Source organism: Ochotona curzoniae, unplaced genomic scaffold (genome assembly GCF_017591425.1).
Source record: "Ochotona curzoniae isolate NIBS_2020 unplaced genomic scaffold, NIBS_Ocur_1.0 scaffold_4701, whole genome shotgun sequence".
NCBI classification, from domain to species: Eukaryota; Metazoa; Chordata; class Mammalia; order Lagomorpha; family Ochotonidae; genus Ochotona; species Ochotona curzoniae.
This window is the reverse complement of record NW_024467122.1, coordinates 68,046,010-68,070,307: the sequence shown is the minus strand read 5'-3', so window position 1 is coordinate 68,070,307 and position 24,298 is coordinate 68,046,010. Positions and strand designations below refer to the sequence as shown.

At 43.4% G+C, this 24,298-nt stretch overlaps 1 protein-coding gene across 10 annotated transcripts in view; it reads left to right on the top strand.

Moving 5' to 3' along the window:
• The first annotated feature begins 9,738 nt into the window (after nucleotides 1-9,738).
• Nucleotides 9,739-24,298, top strand: part of HERC1 (HECT and RLD domain containing E3 ubiquitin protein ligase family member 1) — a 183,515-nt gene continuing 168,955 nt past the window's right edge. For 7 of the 10 annotated variants that reach the window (XM_040970101.1, XM_040970099.1, XM_040970095.1 and 4 more), the window contains exon 1: nucleotides 10,291-10,472. The gene's annotated coding sequence lies outside the window, so the exon portion shown is untranslated. Of the gene's footprint in view, nucleotides 10,075-10,290; nucleotides 10,473-24,298 lie in introns of those variants that run through there. The other 3 variants (XM_040970102.1, XM_040970093.1, XM_040970094.1) reach the window with 2 other exon arrangements.

Here is a 24,298-nt window from a genome sequence, read left to right as displayed (position 1 = left end):
CCAGCTGTCATGTGAGTGACAGAGATCCAAGTTCTTGAGCCATCATCCTCCATCTCCCAGGGTACACACTGACAAGAAGTTAGATCACCAGCAGCGGTGGGACTCTATCCCAAGCACTCTGACTCAGGATGTGAGGGCTCCTAAAGCAACAGCCCTACCTGCTGCACCACAGCACCTGCTCATGAGAATTCCCAGCCCCTCCAGGATAGAGTTTGTTTCTTGTGCTGGAAGTGGAACGATGTCAAACTTGGGGTTTCTACTCATATAGTGGATGATCTTTCTCTGTTCTGAGTGAAGCCACAGCCAATGTAGCAAGGCAAGTAAAGAAGTCAGAGGAGGGAAAAAAGTCAGAGGGGCCTGATGGTGTTGAAGCTGTTGGTTCCACGTTGTTTCTGAGAGTGCGGCTCATGGCTCTGAACCTTGGTGTTGGTTCTTAGTTTTATTTTGGATTCTTTGAGCTAATTCGTCTTCATTTTTGCCTAGGCCTGGTCAGTCTGAGTTTCTATCACTTCCAATTAAGAGTCCTGTATAATACAAGCATCCTCAAGCAGCAGCTAAAACAGGCTGCCTGTTGGTCTTGAGCACGTGTCTGCACTTGCAATTGCTCATGCCTAGAAATATTCCCATTCCTGCTTGTTCCAAGCTAGCTAATTTTCAAGATCTCTTTTCTCATGTATTGTCTCTAATTAAACTTGCTAGAATCTGACTGCCCCCTTCTAAACTCCTCTATTGTTTAGGAGATGGGAAAGGGTTACCTCTCCTGTTGCATTGAAACTTCCTAACTGTAATGTCTAAGTCAAGTTCAAATTTTAAAAATCTACAGTAAACGAAAGTTTGGCTCAAAGTGAGCTTTGTTGGAAATGTTCCTGGGTAAGGTTCACCAGTCCAGAATCGGGGCTTTTATACCCAAGTCAAAACAGAAATGGGGTGGAATCTACCAGAGGAAAGAATTTTCCTTATATGGTAATGTGAGTGCTGATAGGTTCCCTCTGCCCTAGCTGTGCCCATACACTACTTTTGGGCCACGCGGGGGCTTCTGGGTATTGTAATCCCTTGCCCTGACTGCATCAGCCATTCCCCCTTCCCATCTGCCTTCCTCCTGAGGGCCGCCCCTCCCCCACCTCCACTAGGTCTTACTTTAGAGTTTGAGAGATCACACTGTATGCAAGTGTAAGATGTTAGGAGGAGTCTTTATTTCCCAAGCTTGGTGACAGCAACTGCCTCCAGGTACTTCGCTGAGCCATCAAAGTCAGGGGATTTTAAGCTCTCATCCTCCAATCAGATTGAGAGCCATATAGAACAAAGCTTCCATTGAATTAACTAGTTGGCAGGAGGCAGGAAGGGAGCTACCAGAGCCCAAAGTTTTCCTGTAGTTAATTAGCCTAACCTAGCTCAAGAAGAAGCAGGAGGGTCCAGGTGCAGGGAACATCTGGAGTCATTTCCATGCTGTCATTTGTCCTGACTGGGTGGACAGGCAGGAGGTGTGGGGTGCATGCAAGGAGCCTCTGAAACTGGTTTCTTGCCTTCAATTAACTCAAATAGTGTGAGAGGTGGTAGGAGGTGGTGGGTGCAGAAACTGTTTCTGTGCTGTCCACTGTCAATTAACCTGTCAAGCAAGTGGTACCCATCAAGTGGTAACCAGCTGCACCTCATCACAACTTGTATTAAACTTATTATGGATATTTCCTTTCTATTATTTTCTTTCCAGAATCTAATTTGCCTTGGTGTCCTTTTTTCACTGTGTTGTGGCAGCGTCTGCTGAAGAGCGCATTCCACAAATGTTAGTTCTCCTTTCTTTCCCTTCTCAATATACACACATTGTTTCTACATCATTTTCCTTTTTTTTTTAAACAAAGTTAAGATTTATTTTTATTGGAAAGGCAGATATACAGAGAGAAATATCTTCCATCTTCTGATTCACTCCACAAGTGGCTACAACAGGAGGAAGCTGAGCCAGTGTGAAGCCAGGTGCCAGGTTCCAGGAGCTTCTTCTGGGTCTCCCACATGGATGCAAGGTCCAAGGGTTTGGGTCATCTACTGCTTTCCCAGGTGATAAGTAGGGAGCTGGATGGGAAGTGGAACAACTGAGACACCAGCTGGTACCCATGTGGGATCCTGGCATAGGCAAGGTGAGGATTTTAGCCACTGAGCCATCATATTGGGCCCTGATAGCTTAATTTTCTTTTTCCAGCACCAATATCCCATTCCCTGTTGCCGAGTAAAAAAGTGTTCATCTGTGTCTGCCTCGGGCAGTTGTGCTTTGATGAAACAAACTATTATATATAGAATTTAGCTGAAGTTGGTAAGTGGATTTTAAATGTAAGATAGAGATAGGAAAGGAAGATTTTAATATTGTTGAGATGGTGAGTTGTCTTGGTGCACATGACATTTTCTGTAGGATTCTGATAGGAATGCTACATGAAGTTTGCATTTATTGGACCAAGCACAGTAGGTTAGTGGCTAACGTTCTCGTCTTGCATGTGCCAGGATCCCATGTTGACACCAGTTTGTGTCCTGACTGCTTCACTTCCCATCCAGCTCTCTGCTTGTGGCCTGGAAAAGCAGTACAGGACGGCCCAAAACCTTGGGACCCTGCACCTATGTGAGAGATCTGGAGGAAACTCCTAGCTTTGGATCTTTAAAAAAAAATTGTGTTTGTTTATTTAATTGGAAAGGTAGTTTACAGAGAGAGAGACAGAGAGAAAGATCTTCTGTCTGCTGGTTTACTCCCCAGTTGGCTGTAATAGCTGGAGTTAAGCAGATCTGAAGCCGGGAACCAGGAGCTTCTTCTGGGTCTCTCACATGAGTGCAGGATTCCAAGGCTTTGGGCTGTCCTCTTCTGCTTTCTCAGGCTATAGGCAGGGAGCTGGAAGGGAAGTTGAGCAGCCAGAATAAGGACTGGCACTCATATGGGATCCTGGCCCGTGCAAGCAGACTTTAGCCACTAGGCTATTGTGCTGGGCCCTAAAGTTTGCATTTATCAAGAAAGAATTCTATTCTAAAACAAACTTATTTTTAGCAATCCTACTTCCCTACAAACCTCTTCAGCAGATGAATTATGCATTAGTAAGAATGGAGATAAGGAATGTGTTCTTATTTGTAAATACATTTAACACAAATTCTAAGTAACTTTTGTGGCCCACCTTAGTGGTTTATGGATACATTGTTATAAGAATGTGTGACTTTTCCTGTTTACCTGTCAGTTCCCCCTCTCATTCCATCTGGATAAACTTCTTTCTATTGAGCAATCTAATTCTTTTCTGTATTCTGGGAATACTGTCTTTTCTGCATCTTTTAGTTTGTATCATATTATTTCTCCTTGATAGCTGTTTTTCTTGCGCACTTCTTAAAAGATTCATTTTGTTTTCATCTGAAAGGCAAAGTTGCTGAGAGAGAGAGAGAGAGAGAGAGAGAGAGAGAGAGAGAGGCTCTTCCATTTGCTGATTCATTCCGCAAACGGCTGCAATGGCCAATGCTGAGTTGATTCAAAGCTAGAAGTCAGAAGCTTCATCTGGATCTCCCACATTGGCGCAGAGACCCGAGGATTTGTTCCATCCTTATGCTCAGGCTATTAGCAAGGAGCTAGACCAAAAGTGGAACAGCTAGGACTCAAACTGGTACTCACATAGGATGTTAGCCCTGCAGGTGGAGGTTTAACCTATGGTGTTGGCCCCATGTGTAAATTTTTTGTCATCGAAAATTAATTTTAATTGCTCCTTGGGTTTGGCCAATTTCAAATTTTACTTGTACTAAGACAAAATTGCAATAGTTGTAAAAATACTATGAAGTGTTTATCCAAGAGGACCTAGTCAAATTCTTATCATTCATGTATAAATATCAAATCATAATAAACAATTTACTCTTTGATATCCTGCTCTGGAAGAGTAGTACTAGAAAGAAGTTCTACAAGTTGGGCACCTAAGACTACAATTTTGCTCATCCAACAGTAACAAAGATCTAGGGCTGGATCAGACTGAAGCCAAGAACTTCTTTCAAGTCTCCCATTTGGGGCCCAAGTACCTTGCCATCTTTTGCTGCTTTCCCAGGTGAATTAGAAGGGAGCTGGAATGGATGTGCAACAGCTGGGATTCAAACCAGTGCACATACGAGATGCGAATGCTTCAGGCTTGGTTTAATCCACTGTGTCATAGCATCAGCCTGACCTCAGTGTTTTTTCTGTTTAAATTTTTAAAATTTTTATTGCGAAGTCAGAAATACAGCGGAGTAGAGACAGAGAGGAAGATCTTCCGTCTGTTGATTCACTTCCCAAGTGACTGTCATGGTCAGTGCTGAGCCAATATGAATCCAGGAGCCAGGAACTTCTTTCTGGGTCTCCCACACGGGTGTAGGGTCCCAAGGCTTTGGGCCATCCTCAACTGCTTTGCCAGGGCACAAGCAGGGAAGGGAAGCAGAGTACTGGGAATAGAACTGGTGCCCATATGGGATCCCAGCGTGTTCAAGGTGAGGACTTTAGCTGCTAGGCCATGGTTCCACACCCTCCTCAATGTCTTAAACATAGTAGGCACTCAATACATTCAAGAAGGGATTATCTGATACATATGCTTCCTTGAAGTTTCTTTGTGAGAAATACAATTAAGAATAGCATGGAGAGTTATACTGATATTTTAAAAAGATTTTTAATGTATTTGGGAGGCAAAGAGACAGACACAGATAGAATATCTCCTTTATGCTGGTTTATTCCCTAAATGCCTACCACAGTCCTGGGAGGCTGAAGGCAGAAGCTGAACGCTCAATCCAGATGTCTCATGTGGATGGCAGGTACCCAAGCCCTTCAGCCATCCCACTGTCTCCTGTGGTCTACACCAGGAAGCTGAAATGAGCCAGGAGTTGAATGCAGGTACCCTGACACAGACTGCAGGTGACTTAATTGGTCTAGCTGCTAGGCTGAAGAATACCTCCTCCAAGTCTTTTTTTTTTTTTAATGAAGAAGCATATAAACAGACCATAAATAAAATTAAGATAATGTTATCATGCTTTGGAGATACATTTTGGGCTCTGATCTACCACATTAGCTGGATCAGAAAGACTGAATGGGGAAACTATCGTATGCGAGATGGGATCTGCTCTTGCTTTCTCGTGTGCTAAGTCAAGCTGTAATCATGAAATGTTTCTAGATAGCACTAATATAATATATAACTCCAAGGTAATGAGTATAGATGATTCCACATCAAAGACTCTTTTCTATTGGTTCAGGAGATGTGAATTTTATTAGAACAAAGCAGAATTCAGAATCCATAAGAACAATTTATTGAAATTAGTTTGGGGGTGATTTAGGATTCACTCATCATGGAATGAGTTGGATACTCATGAATGTGTGGTACCCTAAAACTTCTTCCAAAAAACCACTCAGCTCTCTTTGCCCTTCTTGCTCACTTCCTCCCTGTATGCCCTTAGCTCTTACAGTATCCTCAGACGGCATTGTTTTCTTCCCTATCTCCTTCTATCAGAACAGAAACTTCTTTAGTGCAGAGCCTGTTCAGTGGTGTTTTCAGTGTCTTGCCCTATTCCTGGCTTGTTATAATGAGCACTCAAAAAGGTCTGTCAAGTGAATAAATTAATGATACTTCACATTGCTTGATATTTATATATGTAGGTGTCTGTAATTTATTTTTTTTTTAAAGATTTATTTATTTTTATTGGAAAGGCAGATATACAGAGAGGAGGAAAGACAGAGGAAGATCTTCCATCCAATGGTTCACTCCCCAAGTGGCCGCAACAGCTGGAGCTGAGCCAATCCAAAGCCAGGAGCCAGGAGCCAGGAGCTCTTCTGGGTCTCCCACACGGGTGCAGGGTTCCAAGGGTTTGGGCCATCCTCAACTGCTTTCCTAGGCCACAAGCAGGGAGCTGGATGGGAAGTGGGGCCGCTGGGATTAGAACCGGCGACCATATGGGATCCCTGTGTGTGCAAAGCAAGGACTTCAACCATTATGCTATTGCATCGGGCCCCTATAATTTAGTTTTCAAAGAGATTTATTTTTTCTCTACAATACAGCTTTATACACATAGGAGATCATCTCTTCCCACCCACCCCCTCCCCCGATCCCGGAACTTTCCCCCTCCTACTCTCTGTATCCCCCTCTTACTATCTGTAACCATATAAACATTCAATGGCAGTTATTCATTTCACAATTTGAAGCTTAACTTTCTGAAATATAAATGTACCATAACATGGAAAGTGTCATAAAAGGAAGAAAATAAAGAAATGTAACATAAAAGCATAATTGAAAATAATAATGGGAATCCTACGTTTGGGAGATGCACACATCAATTAGTTTCCAGTATGTTAACATCCCAATAGGTTATCTCTTTGTAGAGATACATACGTGTGTGTGTTTGTGCATTGTTGCATATCATAGAGGACATATGCTATTTGTCCTTTTCAGACTGGATTATTTCATTAAGCGTGATAGTTTCTAGTTAGGTCCATTTTGTTGCAAATGGTAAGAGTTCATCCTTTGTAGGGCTGAATAGTATTCCATTGAGTAAATGTACCACATTTTTTCAGAAAATGTATTTATTTTTATTGGAAAAGCAGATCTACAGAGAGGAGGAGATACAGAGAGAAAGATCTTTGGTCTGCTGGTTTACTCCCCAAGGGGCCAGAGCTGAGCTGACTGAAGTCAGAAACTAGGAGCTTCTTCTAGGTCTCCCACACGGGTGTAGGGTCCCAAGGTTTTGCGTCATCCTAGACTGCTTTCCCAGGCCACAAGCAGGGAGCTGGATGGGAAGTGGAGCAGGTGGGACATTAACTGGCATCTATATGGGATCCTGGCAGATGCAATGTGAAGATTCAGCCACTAGGCTACTGTGCTGGGCGCTGTACCATATTTCTAAATCCATTGCTTTGTTGATGAGCCTCTGAGTTGTTTCCATGTCTTAGCTCTTTTGAATTGTGCTGCTAAAAACACAGGGTTGCAGGTCACTCTTGAATGAGTGCAGATTTCATTTTGATTGATATATTCCCAAGGAGTGGATTCCCAAGGATTCGATTGATATATTCCCAAGGATTTTCAGCTGTCTGAGGATTCTCCATACTGATTTCCACAGTGGTTGTACTAGATTACATTCCCACTAACAGTGGATTAGGGAACCTTTTCTCTTACATTGTCACCGGTAACTCTTGCTGATTTCTGTATGTAGGCCATTCTCACTGGAGTTCGGTGAAACCTCACTATAGTTTTTATTTGTACTTCTTTGATTGCTAGAGAAACTGAGCATTTTTTTCATGTGTCTATTAGCCCTTTGAATTTCATTGCTTGAAAAATGTCTGTTAATGTGATTTGTTCATTTCTAACTGGTTTGTTTTGTTGTTGTTGAGTTTCTAGAGTTCTTCATAAATCTTCTGTAAATCTTTGTAAATCTTTCTGTTGTGCAGTTTGCAAATGTTTTCTTGCATTTTTTTGGTTGTCTCTTCACTTTACTGACCATTTCCCTGGCAGTATGGAAGCTTCTTAAGCTTTATGTAATCTCATTTGTTCAATTTTGCTTCAATTGCCTGTGCCGTGGGGTGGGTGTCTTCTCTAAGAAGTCATTGCCTATGGTTATGTCTTGCAGGGTGTTCATGATGTTTTCAATGTTTTCCTTTAGCACTTTAACAGTGTCAGGTCAAATGTTTAAATCCTTGATACATTTAGAGTTGATTTTTGTGTAAAATGGTTTTGTTTCTTACTTCTGTAAGCATGTATCCAATTTTCCTGGCATTGCTTGTTAAAGACATGATGCTTTCTCCCTGTGTTGATTTTGGTTCTCTTGTTAAAAATTGCTTGGTTACATATGTATGGGTTTACCTCTGGGATTTCTAATCTGTTGCCTTGATTTTCAGGTATTTTTGTGCCAGTATCCAGGCTCTTTTGATTACCACTGCCCTTAGTATACCTCACATGTATAAGGCATTTTCATCTTACAAGGCATTTTCATGTGTTGATTTTCCTGATACTTGGAGATCAGCAGGAAGCCCACTGTTGCCCCTTCTCAGAGAAGTGTGACTGAGCTCAGACTGGTGTATCACGCAAAGGCACATAGCTGCAACTTTAGGAGACACCAGGAACCCCTTGTGTGGATTCCTGTTCTGGAGTTCTTTTCTGTCTTCAGAACGGTTTGCTTCCTGGGCCAAGTGCCAAGGACAAAACTAACTTCTTCTAGGAGTCCTTCACACCCCTCCCTGCTCTGCCTCCGCACTTACTCCTCTGTTCCTTTCATTTCTGACATAGGCCTATTTGGGAGCTCTGTGTCTCCTCCTTAGATGCAGAAGAAAGAGGAAAAGCATATGTTCTCGAATTTCTCTGGATCATCTGCCTGAAAACTCCTGTTTGCGGTGTGTGGGTGTGGAATGTGCTGTGTTGTGGTGGTGCGTGCAAGGGGAGATGTGCTTGACTGGCATGGCTAGGATATGCTGCTAACAGGACCCTTGGGGCCTCTGCCTCAACTCTTCCTCCTGTCTCCAACAGATTCCTCTGGAGAAAATGAACTGATGGGGCAGAGGTGCTGCCGACAAGGCCATGGTGCTTTGTGGATGGAGTGTTTTGGGTGAAGGTGATACAGAGGAGGTAAGGGAAAAGTACTTAGGGCATGTGCGCTGTCACTAATGGTACAGGAGGGCTTTGAAAAGTTTGTGGGAAAAAGGAATTCAATGTTATTTATTTTGGTGCAAAAAAATATTGAAATTCAAGTATAGTTTCCTACCCCGCCTCCAGCAATATGCATTTTCCATGAATTTTTTGAAGCACCCTGTATTTGGCAATTGCATACCATTGGAATCAATTTTATTCAATTCCCCTGCCCACAGATCCTTAAGGATGGAAGTTAAGGAGATTGGACCAAGGAAGGAATCTCTTAGTCTGTAAAGCAGAGTTCTTTCTTAAAGGAGAAAGGACAAAAAGCAGTATTGTTTTGCAAATCTAAGGAAGATGGAGTGCCATGGATGTTTGTGAGTGGCCTGACCATCATCAGCCAGTGACAATGATGACACAGGAATCTGTTGGTTCCGAACCAGCTACTCACGCAGTACTCAGATCATAATGTAGTAGCAATCCCACATGTATCTACTTCTTCCCAAATAGTTAAGCAGAAACATACATAGTTACACAGGGAAGTTTAAAAGTTACACACGAAGACCGATTACTGGGAGTATTTATTATGTGCCACTAGTTTTACATATATTTTTTATTCCTTGGAGAAACGTTGATATCCTAAATCTATAGATAAAGAACTTAAGTTCAGAGAGGTCAGATACCTTGCCCAAAGTATCACACACTTATCGGGCTTCCAGAATTTTCAACAGTGTCTGCAGAGTGAAACTAAACTGCTTCCCAGAGGACACACACACACACACACACACACACACCCACCCCTACCCCTTCAATTTAACAACAGACATTTTTTTTCTTCCTCATCAGTGACACAAAACGGCAAGACTGCGCATTTCTGGCACTTTTTTTTTTTTTTGATCCTCAGTTACACATTAACTGGTGCCCAGCAGGATATTTTAAAAGACACTAGGACACCGTAAAGGGAGTCCAGGAGTCAAAAACAGGTACTTTGGAGGAAGATGGAGACAGGGGCTGCCATTTAGCAACTTGACCAACCCAGTCGGTGTCCGTCCTCTCCAGGGGCCTTGCCGTAGGGGAAGGAGTCCTGAACAAGGACGTAAGCCATTGCAAGAGCAGTCGGCTTCCGGGGCCCGGCACAGAAGCAGGTGAAAGTCGGGCAAGCGAGCCACCGAGGCGCAGCTGTAGCTGACCCGTCAGAGGGCTGGGGCCCGCTGTGCTGGGCGATAAAGCGCGCGGAGCGCAGGGGCGCGTCGGCGATAAAGGGGTGTGGTCACTGGGGCCACAAGTGTCACCCCTAAAGCCCTACGCCTGACGCTGTGTGTGTGTGTATGTGAGGGAGTCTTCCCTACCGACCGCGAGGAAGACGGGGCGCGCCGGCTGGCCGGCCGGCTCCCGCGCCTCCCGGGTCTCTATATCAACCGCCCACGACGGCGTCCCTGTCAGCGGCTTCCCGCTCCCGCGGGCCCGAAGGCCAGGACTGTCCGGCTCCGACGAGGACTCAGGGGTAAGCGGCCCCAGAGCCCAGGCGTGCTTCCGCCCTCGAGCCGCCTTCCCCTCTCCTCTGCCCGCAGGCTCGCTGCCGGCCCCCGGTTCCTTTTTCTCTCTCGTCTCTAACCCGGCCCAGCTGCGGGGCGGGAGTGGGGGTGGGGAAGAGGCCTCCAGACCGCGCGAGAGTTCCGTCCAAATCCCGCGAGACTCGCCTGCCGCTGGTGCTGCTGCCGCCGCCGCCGCCACCACCGCCGCCTTTTACGTCTTTCCCTTTGACAAGTCGCTGCCGCTGCAGCAAAAAGAAAAAAAATAAATAAATAAAAAGAAAGGACACGGCCGCTGTAGCCACTGCTGAAGCCGGGCTCGGGTCGCCAGCGCCGCGCGCTACCACCGCTAGCACCGGGGCCGCGTACGGTAACGCCTCCTCGCCTGTCCGTCAGGGTCTCCTGTGTGTGTGAACGGGCGCTCGGCCGGGCAAGGCCGTTCCGGGGCTGCCGCCGCGCGGGGCTGCTGGGGTCCCCGGGTGGGCGGCCGGGCGGGGAGAGGCCCGAGGGAATCTGCCTGACGCGGTGCGGGATCGCTGGCCACCCCCGAGGCCTGCCGCCCCTCGGACGAGTGTGCGGAGCCGCGTGCGGAGCCGAGCCGGGCGGCCGGAGAGGGCCGAGGGACCCGCCCCTCCGTCCGCAGCCCCGCAGCCCCTCTGTGGGGTCGCGGCTCCGACTGCGCCCTTTATTCGCTAACGAGCGCCCCGCCCTGGGCCGGGGGGCTCGGGCCTGAGGTCGAGGGGGCCCACGGCGGCGGCTGGACTCTCGGGCTCCGGGGAGAGCCGCGTCCCGGGTGCTGCAGGGATAGGAGGCTGGGGACGGTGTGTCTCCTCCTCGCCTCTGCCTTTGGGCGGGGGCAGCACATCATCTGGTAAAAACCCTTTCTCCATTCCCGATCAAGTAACAAAATAACAATGTAGAAATGCCCTTTGCTACTGGGTGAAGGGGGTAGGGAAGGTTGGGGAGGGAGACCCGGGCGCATTCTGGAAGCTCTGGGGTGAGATGAAGGCAAGGATGATGGTGTCGGGAGCTGTCCCCAGGAAAATGATGAAATCTTTGAGGCGATGGGCAGCAGGTTCCAGGGAGGATCTACAGGAGGAGAGCAATAGCTGGTGCCGGCTCTCCCGGGAGGTTACGTAAAAACACATGCTGTCCGTCTTAGCTGTGGAATAGCTTAGGTTTTTTTTTTTTTTAAATAAGTCCATGCCGTGAACATATGAACATTTTAACGTTAAGGAATAATGAATGTGAACCAACTAGCCCATCTTTGTCTTTCTGTCTCCAGGGATGGCATTTCACGGTGAACATTTTGATATATTTCCTAATAAACACTAATTCTCCTCCCTCTCCCACCCGGTACTGCCTCATTCTTGTGTGAGACTTCCCCATTCTATGTATGTTCCAAAAAGGATTTATTTTACCTGAATCATTTCTTGGGCCTGCTTGATTAAAACTAGTTGCTTGTTCATTGTCACTGGCCTGGACCTATGTCTTTGCTATCTCGTTCTTTGGCTCTTCTTTCTGAATGGTTCTCCATGTAGAGAAATCCAACCCTGAGGAATGATCGATTTAGATCTCATACATGTGTATCTTAAAAACGCTGCTAGTGGTCAAAGATGCACAGAATTGTGGAAAACAAAGAAACTGATGAGTGTGTAGGGGGAACTCTGTGAATCTTCAGGTTTTATAAAACTGATCTTCCGGTGGTTATTTGTATGTCCATATTGTTCTGTGACATTGTTTCATAGTGCTCCTTGTGGTTCGAGTGGGAGGGGACTGTGCCTTTGATGAGCTGTGTTCCCATAGCTTGTGTTTATAACAAGCAAAAATGATTGTGCTAAGTGTTTGTGTTATGCATATATACCTACACGTGCACATATGTATACATTGATATGCATTTGTGTATCTTGAAAGTGTGTTCAAGTGTGTTATTATAACAATTGAGGGAAAAAAACCAATTTAGGTGGGGCAGAAAACAATGATGATATTTTCCCCAAATCACTTGGCAGGATAGCGTGGCAAGTGAGATATCTAGGGGGTTGGAAATCTGGAGGCTTTTAAAAATAGGATAGATTGTCATCTGTCTGGGGTTGTTGTCATTGGAGTGGATTAAATGGCCTATTTAGGCCTCTGGTAATTCTAAACGTTTATGAATTTTGCTTTCCCTAGGGTTCCTATCACTTTGCTTCTTAAATTTCCAGTCATGCCTTTTGCATGTGACACTTATCTGTACAGTTGCTGGCCATGTATTTCATTTCTAGTGCAGGCATCTTTGGTGGTTCATGGAAAAGAAAGCAAATGTAAATGGGTCACTTAATCTACTTCTTAACATAGATGGACGTCTCCTGAAAATCTCATTTGCTTTAAAGGATTTTGGAGAATGTGTTGTTGATTGGGTTGGATTGGTTAGTAGAGGATGTAGAATAAATGCTACATCAATTTTAATAACTAAAATATTTTTCTGAAAAACATAAGGCTAAATGTTTTTTAACATTTGAAATAGGAAAAGAAAAAGAGTGAGTGACCAGTTACATTAAACAGCTAATTTTTAAAATAACAATGATAATACTGTGGTTTGGGATGTGAGGAAAAATTGTGTTAGGATATAAGCAGACTGTGGATCAAAAATTGAATTTTATAATTGGCCTATTATATAATAACATGTACCAAACTTACTGTGATCTATTGAAGACAATTTCTTTAATTGTAAATAAAACTGACTTGACAGATAAATGAAATGCATTGTTATGAGAACATGTTACAGATGGCTATGACATTGAAAACAAAAATTGGTCAAGTTGTTTAAAAAGTTTGCAAATCTAGGAAAGTCACATAAATTAGCTTTTAAAAAAAACTAAAAAATGGGTAGTAAGGGAGCATGCATAGGCAACTTACTAGATGGCAGATCTAATTTTTATGATTTTCATTTCACTATTGTTTTCTGAGACCTATAGATTAATGGACATATTAAATTTCAGATGATGTTTCTGAACAAAGAAATATGAATGGTGTCAGATGAACCTTTGGTGGATTTCACTTGAACTTTGGTGGCTTATTTTTAAGTAATAGGTTTGTAGAGAAGTTGCAAAGATAGCACAGAGTTCCTTTTTTTTTTTTAAAGATTTATTTTATTTTTATTGGAAAGGCAGATATACAGAGAGGAGAGACAGAGAGGAAGATCTTCCGTCCGATGATTCACTCCCCAAGTGAGCGCAACGGCCAATGCTATGCGATCCGAAGCCAGGAGCCTCTTCTGGGTCTCCCACGCGGGTGCAGGGTCCCAAAGCTTTGGGCCGTCCTCGACTGCTTTCCCAGGCCACCAGCAGGGAGCTGGAAGGGAAGAGGGGCTGCCAGGATTAGAACCGGTGTCCATATGGGATCCCGGGCGTGCAAGGCGAGGACCTTAACCACTTTCGCCACCGCGTTGGGCCCCAGAGTTCCTTTTTAAAAGAAATATTTATTTTGTTTATATATTGAAAGGCAGAGAGAAAGGCAGAGGGAGGGTGGGGAAGAGAGAGAGAGGTTTTCATCCACTGCTTCACTCCCCAAATGGTCAAAAACTTTATCCCAGTCTCCCACGTGGGTGCAAGGCCCCAAGCACTTGGTACATCTGCTGCTGCTTTCCCAGATGGATCCACTGATCAAAAGTTGAGCAGCTGGGGCTTACACTAGCACTGATATGGGATGTTCACACTGCAGGTAGTGGCTTCTTCTGCTACACCACAATGCTGTTTTCAGTGCAGTTCTTATATACTTTTAACTCACATTCCCTAATGACCATTATGCACATAATCAGAGTGCAGTGATCAAAACAAGGATATTTTATTTGAATTTCACCAATTTCCACCTCCTCCCTGCACATATATTTGTTCCCGGACTTAATCTGTATTACATTTAGTTGTGTGTGTTTTTTTTAAAATCTTCACCAATCTCTATCAGTTCTTCAGTCTTTTCCCCCACCTCTTTTTAAATGACTTTGAGAATTTGATGAATACCAGTTGGTTATTTTGTGGAAATTTCTCTCATTGTGGAATTGTCTTTTTTTTTCTTCTTGTGATTAAATTGAGGTTATGCATACTTTGTAAGAAAACTACAGAAATGTCCTTCTCACTGCATTGTTTTGGGGATTCAAGATGTTCTGTTTTATTGCTAGTGGTGTTTTAGCCTGGACACTTTGTTGGGCTCCCTGCTATAAAGTTACTGTTCTCCTCAGAGCAGGTACTTGGAGACTGCCGCAGTTTTGCAGTTACGTTGTTTCCAACCTCAGACTTTCCCTGGCCGAGTTCAGTATCATTAGTGGAACCTGTCTGCAACAGTTATTACTGTGCTGATTACCTATGGGGATTTTGTGTTTCCCTTATTTCTTCTATGCTTAATTGGAATTCTTCTGCAAGGGTGAGATGTCCTTTTGTTATTTCTATCAGGATGTCCTCATGGGTATTTTTATTTTATTGTGTGGGTCATAATTCAGTACTTTAAAAAAATATTTATTTGAAAGGCAGAGTTGCAGGGAGAGAGACAGCTCTTCCATGTGCTGGTTCAATATTCCAAATGGCCACAGAGGCCTAAGCTTGGTCAGGTTGAAGCAGAGACTCAGCAGCTTCTTCCTGGTCTTCCATGTGAGTGGCAGGAGCCCAGGAACTTGGGTCATCTTCTGATGCGTTCCCAGGCACATTAGCAGGGATTGGAGCTGGAGCAGTTGGGATTCAGACCAGTGCCCATGTGGGATGCCTTAGTATTGTATTTTGTTGCTTCATATTGTTCAGCTTTATCCTTGGGAGCCATTTTAGGTTGGAATTCATCATTTTCTTTTCTTGTCTTTTTTAAAGATGTATTTATTTATTTATTTTTAAATCTCTGATTTACAGAGAGCAGGAGAGAGAGATTTTCTATGTTGTTGTTTCATTCCCCAAGTGGCAGCAATGGCTGGAGCTGAGCCCATCTGCAGCCAGGAGCCAGAAGCTTCCTCCAGGTCTCCCATGCGGGTGCAGGGTCCCAAGGCCTTGGGCCGTCCTTGACTGCTTTCCCGAGCTGTAAGCAGGGAGCTGGATGGGAAGTGAAACAGCAGGGACAGGAACTGGCCCCCATATAGGATCTTGGCATGCGCAAAGCAAAGGACTTTAGCTACTAGGATATCATGCCAGGCTTAAGATTGGAATTCATCAGTTTTCAAGAACTTCCTTATATCCTGCTCCACAGACTCTCCAAGCTCATACGTCTCCCTGCCCCAGTCCTGGAGTCAGTCATTGCTCCAAGGAAGGCTAAGCCTTTATTGGAGAATAGTGGTTAAAATTCAAGATCTGGTTATCCAATACCATAAGGTTCATCTTAATCCTTCTCATTTCCTTATTTATAACTTCTTTCTGTGACATAAACCTGACTGATATTGTTTATAATATACTGACTCATTTGTTTGCTTTTACTGTACATCAAGAAGTTACATATTGCTGGCCAAAACCTTGTGAAAAATAATTTGTTACAGTATACGTATGAAGTGTTTAGCTTGATAGTATCTAACTAAAATACTGTTTTCTAAGGTTAGTTATTTTCTACCCACTCGTTTTATTCTAGTTATGTTATTTATTCATATGTAGTGCAGTTAGATTCATTTGTTGTTACTTGTGTTCCATTTTGACTTTCTCTCAATCCTGATTGCTCTTATCTGAAAGGCAGAGTTAGAGAGAGGGAGAGATCTTTCATCTGCTGGTTCATTACCTAAATGGCCACAATAGCCAGGGCTGAGTCAGGCTGGAGCCAGGAACTTCATCTGGGTATCCCATGTGGGTTTAAGGGGCCAAGTTCCTCAGCACTCTTCTGCTTTCCCAGGTGCAAGCAGGGAACCAGATTGGAAGTCGGAGTAGTCAGGACTTGACCCGGTACTCACGTGGGTTGCCCCACTCACAGGTGGTGGCTTAATGTGCTGCACCATGACGTTGGTCTCCAAAATCTCTTTCTTAAAGAATGTATTTTAGCTGTTTTTAGTATATTAACTAAATTGTGTAACCATCACTACTATCTAATTCCAGGACGTTTTGATCACCCCCAAAAGAAACTGTCTCCATTAGCAGTCATTTCCTGTATCTCCTTATCAGTTTACTTTCTGTATGGATTTATTCTGTATATAAGTGGAATCATATCAAATGTGTTTTTTAAAAATTATTTTTGTTGGAAAGGCAGATTTACAGAGAGAAGGAGAGACAGAAAAATATTCCATCCGCTAATTCATTCCTCAAGTGGCTGGAGCTGAGCTGACCCGAAGTCAGGAGCCTGGAGCTTCTTCCTGGTCTCCCATGTGGGTACAGGCTTTGGGCCATACTCTACTGCTTTCCCAGGCCACAAGCAGGGAGCTGGATGGGAAATGGAGCAGCCGGGGTATGAACTGGCGCCCAAATGGGATCCTGGCACTTGCAAGGTGAGGATTTTAGCCACTAGACTATTGCAACATGCCCACAGATGTGTCCTTTTGATATCTGGTTTCTTTCATTTCACATAATTTTTCCGAAAGTTATTAAGTTATTTAGTTTATAAGAAGTATCAGTATTTCATTCCTTCTTTAACAGTGGTTTGATATTTTATGTGGCTATATCACATTTTGTTCATGTGTCAATTGATAAACATTTGGTTTTCTACTTACTGAGTGTTATGAATAATGATGCTATGAGCATTCACTTACAATTTGTGTGTGTGTGTGTGTACATACGTTTTCTATTCTCCTAGGCACGTACCTAGGAATGGAATTGCTGGGTCATATGATTACTGTTTAACTTTTGAGTAACTGCCACCTGTTTTCCTGTTCCCCTCCTTTTTTTTTAAACTAGAAGAATGTAGTTGAAGTTCATTCTTCTGAAAATACAATCACATATTCTTCATTCTATTTTTTAGTTGTTTGTACTCCATAATACCAGCAAATGTGTAGATATATCTCAACTTACTAAACTTTTAGGTGGTTTTCTGTATTTTGCATTTGTGAATGTTGTGCTGTGGATGACCTATGCATATTTTTGTATTGTTAGTGGTATATGTGATTGTTAGGTCAGGGTTTAAGTGCACGTATAGTTTTTCTAACTATTGCAAAAACTTCTCCACCAAGTGCTGGACCAGTTTGCATTCCTGCTAGTAATATATGAGAACACTTGTTTTTTTTTTTTCCCCCACAGTCTCACCAATAGAATGTGTTGTTATACTTTTTATTTTTGCCAGAGATTAAATGATGAGTAAAAATGCTGTATGTTCATTCCAGTGGCCCTTTGTAGAAAGGTACTTAAAGCGTGTGGTTTGAAGGTTCTTTTCTTCTTTTTTAAAGATTTATTTATTTTTAGCGCAAAGTCAGATATACAGAGAGGAGGAGAAACAGAGAGGAAGATCGTTCATCCGATGGTTCACTCTCCAAGTGACCGCAACGGCTGGTGCTGTGCCGATCTGAAGCCAAGAGCCAGGAACCTCCTCCAGGTCTCCGATGTGGGTGCAGGGTCCCAAAGCTTTGGGCAGTCCTTGACTGCTTTCCCAGGCCACAGGCAGGAGCTGGATGGGAAGCACGGTCACTGGGATTAGAACTGGTGCCCATATGGGATTCCGGGCGTGTGCAAGGCAAGGACTTTAACCACTATGCTGTCGCGTTGGGCCCGGCAGGTGCTTAGGGCTTGAAAATCAAAGGCATTTGGCACGGTGGGTAACCCACGGCTTGGGACTCTAACATCCTGTGTCAGACTTCGTTGGAGTCCTGACTGACTCCACCTTCTGCTAATGCAGACCCTAGGAAGTGACAAGTGATGACTCAAGTGCTTGGGTCCCTGCTACCCAAAAGGGAGACCTTCCTGGAGTTCTGGGCTCTTGGCCTCAACTTGGCCCAACGTGTCTGTTGTTATTGAGAGACAGAACCAGCAGCTGAGAAATACCTCTCTCTTCGTGGCTGTCTTTTACAGAAAAAGCACAGATGAGGAAAGGTTCATTGATGGGTACTTTCTTTTAAAAAAAAGTTTGTGTATTTTATTTGAAACAAAGTGTGATAGAAATGGAGGAAGAATCAGAGATTTTCCATCCACTAGTTTACTCCCCAATTGCTCAAAGGCTGGGGCTGGGCCAGGCCAGAGCCAAAAGCCGGGAACCAGGAGTTCTATCCAGGAATTGCATGTGGGTGATAGGAGCTCAGTATTTGGGGCATCATCTGCTCTCCCAGGTGAAGTGGATCTGAAGCATAGGCAGACTTAACCCCAGCACTCCAATTTATGTCCATCCCAGAGGGTACTAGGTTACAGCTAGATAGTAGAAAGGAGTTCTGGGGTTCTATTGTGCAGTAGGGAGCTACAGATAATGAACATTTCTCTGGTTAAAAAAGAAAAATTCCTGAAAGATAGGATTGTGTATATTTTTGAAATGTTTTAAGAGATAAATATTTATTTACCCTGATTTGCTATTGTGGAATGCAAACATGTACTGAAATATCACGTAGTATCTCGTAAGTATTAGGAAGTGATTGATTTACTTGAAAGACAGAATACTGATGGGGAAAGAGGAGGGAAGAAGGGAGAGAGAGATTGATTCTGCTGGTTCATTCTTCAGATGCTAGCAGTAATCAGGGATACGTCAGGCCAAAGCTGCTAGCCCAGCACTCAGGCTCTCCCACTTGGGTGGTAGGTTCCTAGCCATTACCTGCTGCCTTCTAGGGTAGACATTAGCAGGAAGCTGGATTAGAAGTGGAGGTGATTCAAATTCTGGCATTCTGATATGTGATGTGGGTATCCCAAGCGCAACTTACCTGCTTGCATCATAATGGCCACTCATTTACAACTTTTATATATGTCTGTTAAAATTTAAAAAAATAATAAAGGGAAATAAAAGGCATTCACTAATATTACATTGATAACTCATACGTATGCTATCATATACAGGCAGGAATGATTAGAGTGCAGTTTCTGGTCTAGCTAGAGTTACCCATCTGAAAGCTTTTGCATTTAGTGTGCAATGACTAATGGTGCCTCTGCTTTGAAATGCCTGAGCTGGACGTGTAAGAATGCTTTTCTCTAGGATTTCCATGAGGTGTGGTACTTACTGGCTCACATTTTGTGCTCCTGACCTTAACAGTACACACAGTGTGCACTGTCAATCTGGTGTGGTAGTTATTTTGATGAATAGTCTGGAACCTGTCCTAGTTTTGTAAAGAAGGCCAATCTTTTTTTTTTTTTTTTTTTTTTTTTTTAAGATTTGTTTTATTTGCTTGAAAGGCAGAGTTACAGAGAGAGAGGTAGAGAGAATCAGAGAAGGATCTTCTATCTGCTGTTTCCCCAGGTGGCCACAAAGGCCAGGGCTGGACTCTATCCGAATTTCTCTCGTGTGTGGGAAGGACCTGAACTCTTAAGCCATCGTAGAAGACCAACCTTAAAGTAGATGAACTTGAGAGTTTAGAGCTCTGAATTAGAATAATCTGATCAGATTTTAGTGTTGCCCGGAAACTAAGACCTATTGGAGAAATTCCCATCTAACATGGTAACAAGTTCTGATTGAACTAGTTTTAAAAAGAAACCCATGAAGTTGCAGAATGGTTGACTTATGTTGTTCTTAGTCTTTGTTTCCTGTACTTGTTTATTTTGAGTTAGGTTTAGTTATTTAAGGTGCATGACATGCTGTCTTGATGTACATGTACAAAGAGAGTGATTACTACATATGAGCAATCCAACATACCTGTCATCTTGGTTTCTTTTGTGTGTGTGAAAGCAAATCTACTCAGAAAATGTTCAGTATGTAGTGTCATTATAGTGTGAGTGGTTTATTTTAGATGGTTAGATTTAATCATTCAGTGTAGTCATGGCTTTGTATCCTTTGACCTGCCTGCCATCCTGCCTCCTTTTGATAACCACTGTCCATTCTTTCTTTGTATTTGTTCCTCTCCCATGCCTATATTCTAGATTCTATATTTAAGAGATATTATATTTTTCTTCATGTGTTTGGCTTATTTGACTTACTGTAATTTTCTGAGGGATCATCTGTGTCATCCTAAATGGTAAGATCTTCTTTCTTAAAGCTGAGTAATGGTCCATTGTGTGTGTCTGTGTGAGTGTGTGCATCTCATAATTCCTTTATCGAGTCATCCATTTAACAGACAGGGTGTAATTGTATCTTGGCTGCTGTGAGGAATGTTTTCGTGGACACGGGAATGCAGATATCTTTCTTTTCTTATTCTTCATCTTCGTTGACCTCTTCTTGTTAATAAAACAAACCACTAAGATTTATTATAAGTGAAAGTATACTCTCTCAAGAAAAGGGAGAGTAGGTAGGCTAGGAGTGGGTGGGATGGGCAGAACAACTGCCAAGGTGCTAATTTCATTTCCTTCGGTTGTATATCTAGAAATGAGATTTCTGAATCCTTTGGTAGTTTCTTTTCTTTTTTTTTTTTTTCTGTAAAGATTTATTTATTTTTATTGGAAAGGCAGATATACAGAGAGGAGAGACGGAGAGGAAGATCTTCTGTCTGATGATTCACTCCCCAAGTGAGCGCAATGGTTGATGCTATGCCAATCCAAAGCCAGGAGCCTCTTCTGGGTCTCCCACACGGGTGCAGGTTCCCAAAGCTTTGGGCCGTCCTGGACTGCTTTCCCGGGCCACAGGCAGTGAGCTGGAAGGGAAGCAGGGCTGCCGGGATTAGAACTGGTGCCCATATGGGATCCCGGGCGTGCAAGGCGAGGACCTTAACCACTGCACCATCGCACCGGGCCCACTTTGGTAGTTTATTGTGAGGATCCTCTGTCCCTTTTTCCATAATAGTTGTTCCAATTTACATTTCCATTAACAGTGAGCAAATGTTCCTTTTTCTCTACACCCTCACTGACACTTGTCTTCTCATTTACTTTTTTTTATTTTGTTTTTTTTTTTTAAATTTGGTTTAATTTATTCATTCAAAAGGCAGAGTGACACAGAGAGGGGGCAGTGCAGAGAGGGAGGGAGAAAGAGAGAGACTGAATGATTGAGAAAATCTTCTGACCACTGGTTCATTTTGAAATGCCTGAAACAGCCAGAGCTGACCAAGCTAAGAGCCTGCTATTCTTTTTATTTTTATTGAAAAGGCAGATATATAGGGAGGAGGAGAGACAGACTCCCCACGTGGATGCAATGGCTAGAGCTGAGCCAATCCAAAGCCGGGAGCCAGGAGCTTCTTCCGGGTCTCCCAAGCAGGTGCAGGGTCCCAAAGCTTGGGACTGTCCTCAGCTGCTTTTTCAGGCCACAAGCAGGGAGCTGGATGGGAAGTGCAGCTGCTGGGATTAGAATCAACACCCATACGGGATCCTGGCTCATTCAGGGTGGGAATTTTAACTGCTACGCTATCATGCTGGGCCCAAGAGCCTGCAGTTTTATCTGGGTCTCCTATGTGGTGGACTTGGATCATATTTCACTGCTTTCCCAGGTGTATTAACATGGAGCTGGATCAGAAACAGAGCAGCCAGGACTCAAACTAGCACCTATATGAAATGCCAGCATTGCAGAATGTGTCTTAATGTGCTGTGCCACAATGCCAGCTCCAGCCCCCCCCCTTTTTTTTTTTTTTACTTTTTATGGCATTTATACCTCCTGAATTTTAATTACTTATTTATCTGTTTGTAATTTGTCTTCTTCACTGAAGTGTAAACTCTGTGGATGCAGAAATGTTTGATTTGTTCCAATACCTAGAAAGTCCCTGGCACAAAATGAGCCAGGAACACAACTCTGGGAAGTTGTGTGTTGAATAAAATTTGTCTCTAAATTAGCTGAAGTGATTCTTGTGGGCAGCCAAGACTGGATCAGGCTGAAGGCAGGAGCCTGGAAAGTTTCCGCGTGTGTAGCAAGGACCCACATATTTGGGCCTTCTTCTGCTGTCTTTTAATGCATGATAGCAGACAGCTAGTCTGAAGTGAAGTGGCCAGGACTCAAATCCATATTCATGTAGGATGTAGGGGATCCAGGGGGCTGCTTAATCTGCACAGTGCTTACACCTCTGCCTGGTCTTTAAGCTTAAAGAGAACTGTCAAATTAGCTAACCAACACTGATTTTTTTGTGTTGGTTATTCACATGTGAAGTGTTGCAATTTAGAATTTATAACATTATGAAGAGCATACGGTGTGCTAAGTAACATATAAAAATAAAATTGGATTTCAGCTCTTGTACATGCTTCAAGTGTTTAACCTACTGTTTGGTCATTTTCTAATTATAAATGGTAGTGAGGTTAATTTAGTGATAATATTTGCTCTGCTTCTGGAAAGTTATTTTCTTCATTCTAAAAGCCTTGTATTGCCATTTTTATTTTTTTTTTGGATACATTGTTATCTGGTATTTTAAAATGTAGTAGCATGTAGAAACCATTTTTTTTTTAAGATTTATTTTTATTGTTTTTTCATTGGAAAGGCGGATATACAGAGAGGAGAGACAGAGAGGAAGATCTTCCGTCCGATGATTCACTCCCCAAGTGAGCGCAACGGCTGATGCTATGCCGATCCGAAGCCAGGAGCCTCTTCCGGGTCTCCCACGCGGGTGCAGGGTCCCAAAGCTTTGGGCCTCCTGGATTGCTTTCCCGGGCCACAGGCAGGTAGCTGGAAGGGAAGCGGGGCTGCTGGGATTAGAACTGGCGCCCATATGGGATCCCGGGCGTGCAAGGCGAGGACCTTAACCACTTGCACCACGCCGGGCCCAGAAACCCTTTTTATTAAAAAAAAAAAAAAACCTCTTTTTTTGAAAGGCAAATTTAGAGAGAGAAGGAGCGAAAGAGTGAAATTTCTTCTTTCTGCTGGTCCATTCCCTAAATGGCTGCAACAGCCAGAGTTGGACCAGGTTGAATGCAGGAGCTAGGAGCTTTATCTGGGTCTGAAAAGAACCAGTGATGGAGAATGATGATTGATTGCTGTCATTTAGTGAAGATGATGTGGTGGAGGGCAATACAAGTCTACAGGAATAGTGCTAAATAACACTGAGCATGTGCTTGCACCCTTATCTAGGCAATTTCATGTGTTACTTTAAATCAACAAGTAAAACTGTGATTCTTGTGCACTGTAATGATATTTTGAAGCATGTGTAATGAAGACTCGTTATCATTTTTGTTGTGAAAACACTTAACTTTCCTCTTAGCGTTTTCAAAATCATATTTATATTGTTGAGGCAAAAGTTTTAGTGTGTGGATAAGGAAATTGAGGCAGAGAGAATAACTTGTTTGAGGTTAGCCCGTGTTAGAGTCCGGGCCAGAGCTCCCCGCCCAGACATTAGGGTGCGAGCTAGTCAACCCCCAGAAAACGACAGAGAGTCTTCCTGGTAATGCAAAAAGCAAACAGAGTTTATTGTGCCAGCATGCTGGGGCCAGATCGTACTTGGGGCACACAGGCCAGCCAAGTGGATCGGACCCTTGACTTAACATAAGGCTGGAGATTATATACCCCGTCTTGACTGTAACATATATAAAAGTCAACTCAAAAGTAACAAATTTAGGTGCAAGCAATCTGTTCCATTCTCACACTCATTATTTATGTTCCCACACTTATTGTTTACATTCCCCACACTTATCATTTATGGCTCATCCGATCTTGACACCCTTGTCTTTATGGCTCCTCCAGTCTTTTATGGCTCCTCCCGACCCTGGCTCCTCCGTCCCTGGGCTGGGGAACTGTGCCCCTGCCTTCCTGCACCTGGGTTAGATGGTAGATAAAGGAACAAGGGAGACAGATTTATCACTGGAGTGGAGCTTTCCCACAGTCCAGGCGCCTTCTGACCTAGCGAAGTAGTGGCTTTTCCCCCAAAGGGCCTAATATCACCTAACACTAATATTCTTAACATTTTAACATAGTAACATTATACCAATACTCTTACACCCGCTTGTGATGTAGACTGAAAATTCAGAAGTGAAAGGGATTTTTTGGGGAACAGAATGTAGAAATTGCCAGCATTGGTGTGAAGGTTTTGGATAATCCACCCTATCCTCATAGTGGCATGTGGGAAGACATTATTCTGTGAGTTTTCAGAAATTCACGGTGACTGAGACAAAATTGAGAGCTACACATTGCTTTGCTGTTCCAAAAAAAAAAAAAAAAGAAAAAAGAAAAAAAAGAAAAGGAAAATAAATATTTATTTGAAAGGTGATAGGGATAGTGAGTCAGAGAGCGCTTTCATGTGCTGGTTTTCTCCCCAAAAGCCTGCAGTGGCCAGGGCTGGACCAGTCAAAATGAGGACCTGGGAACTCAATCTGT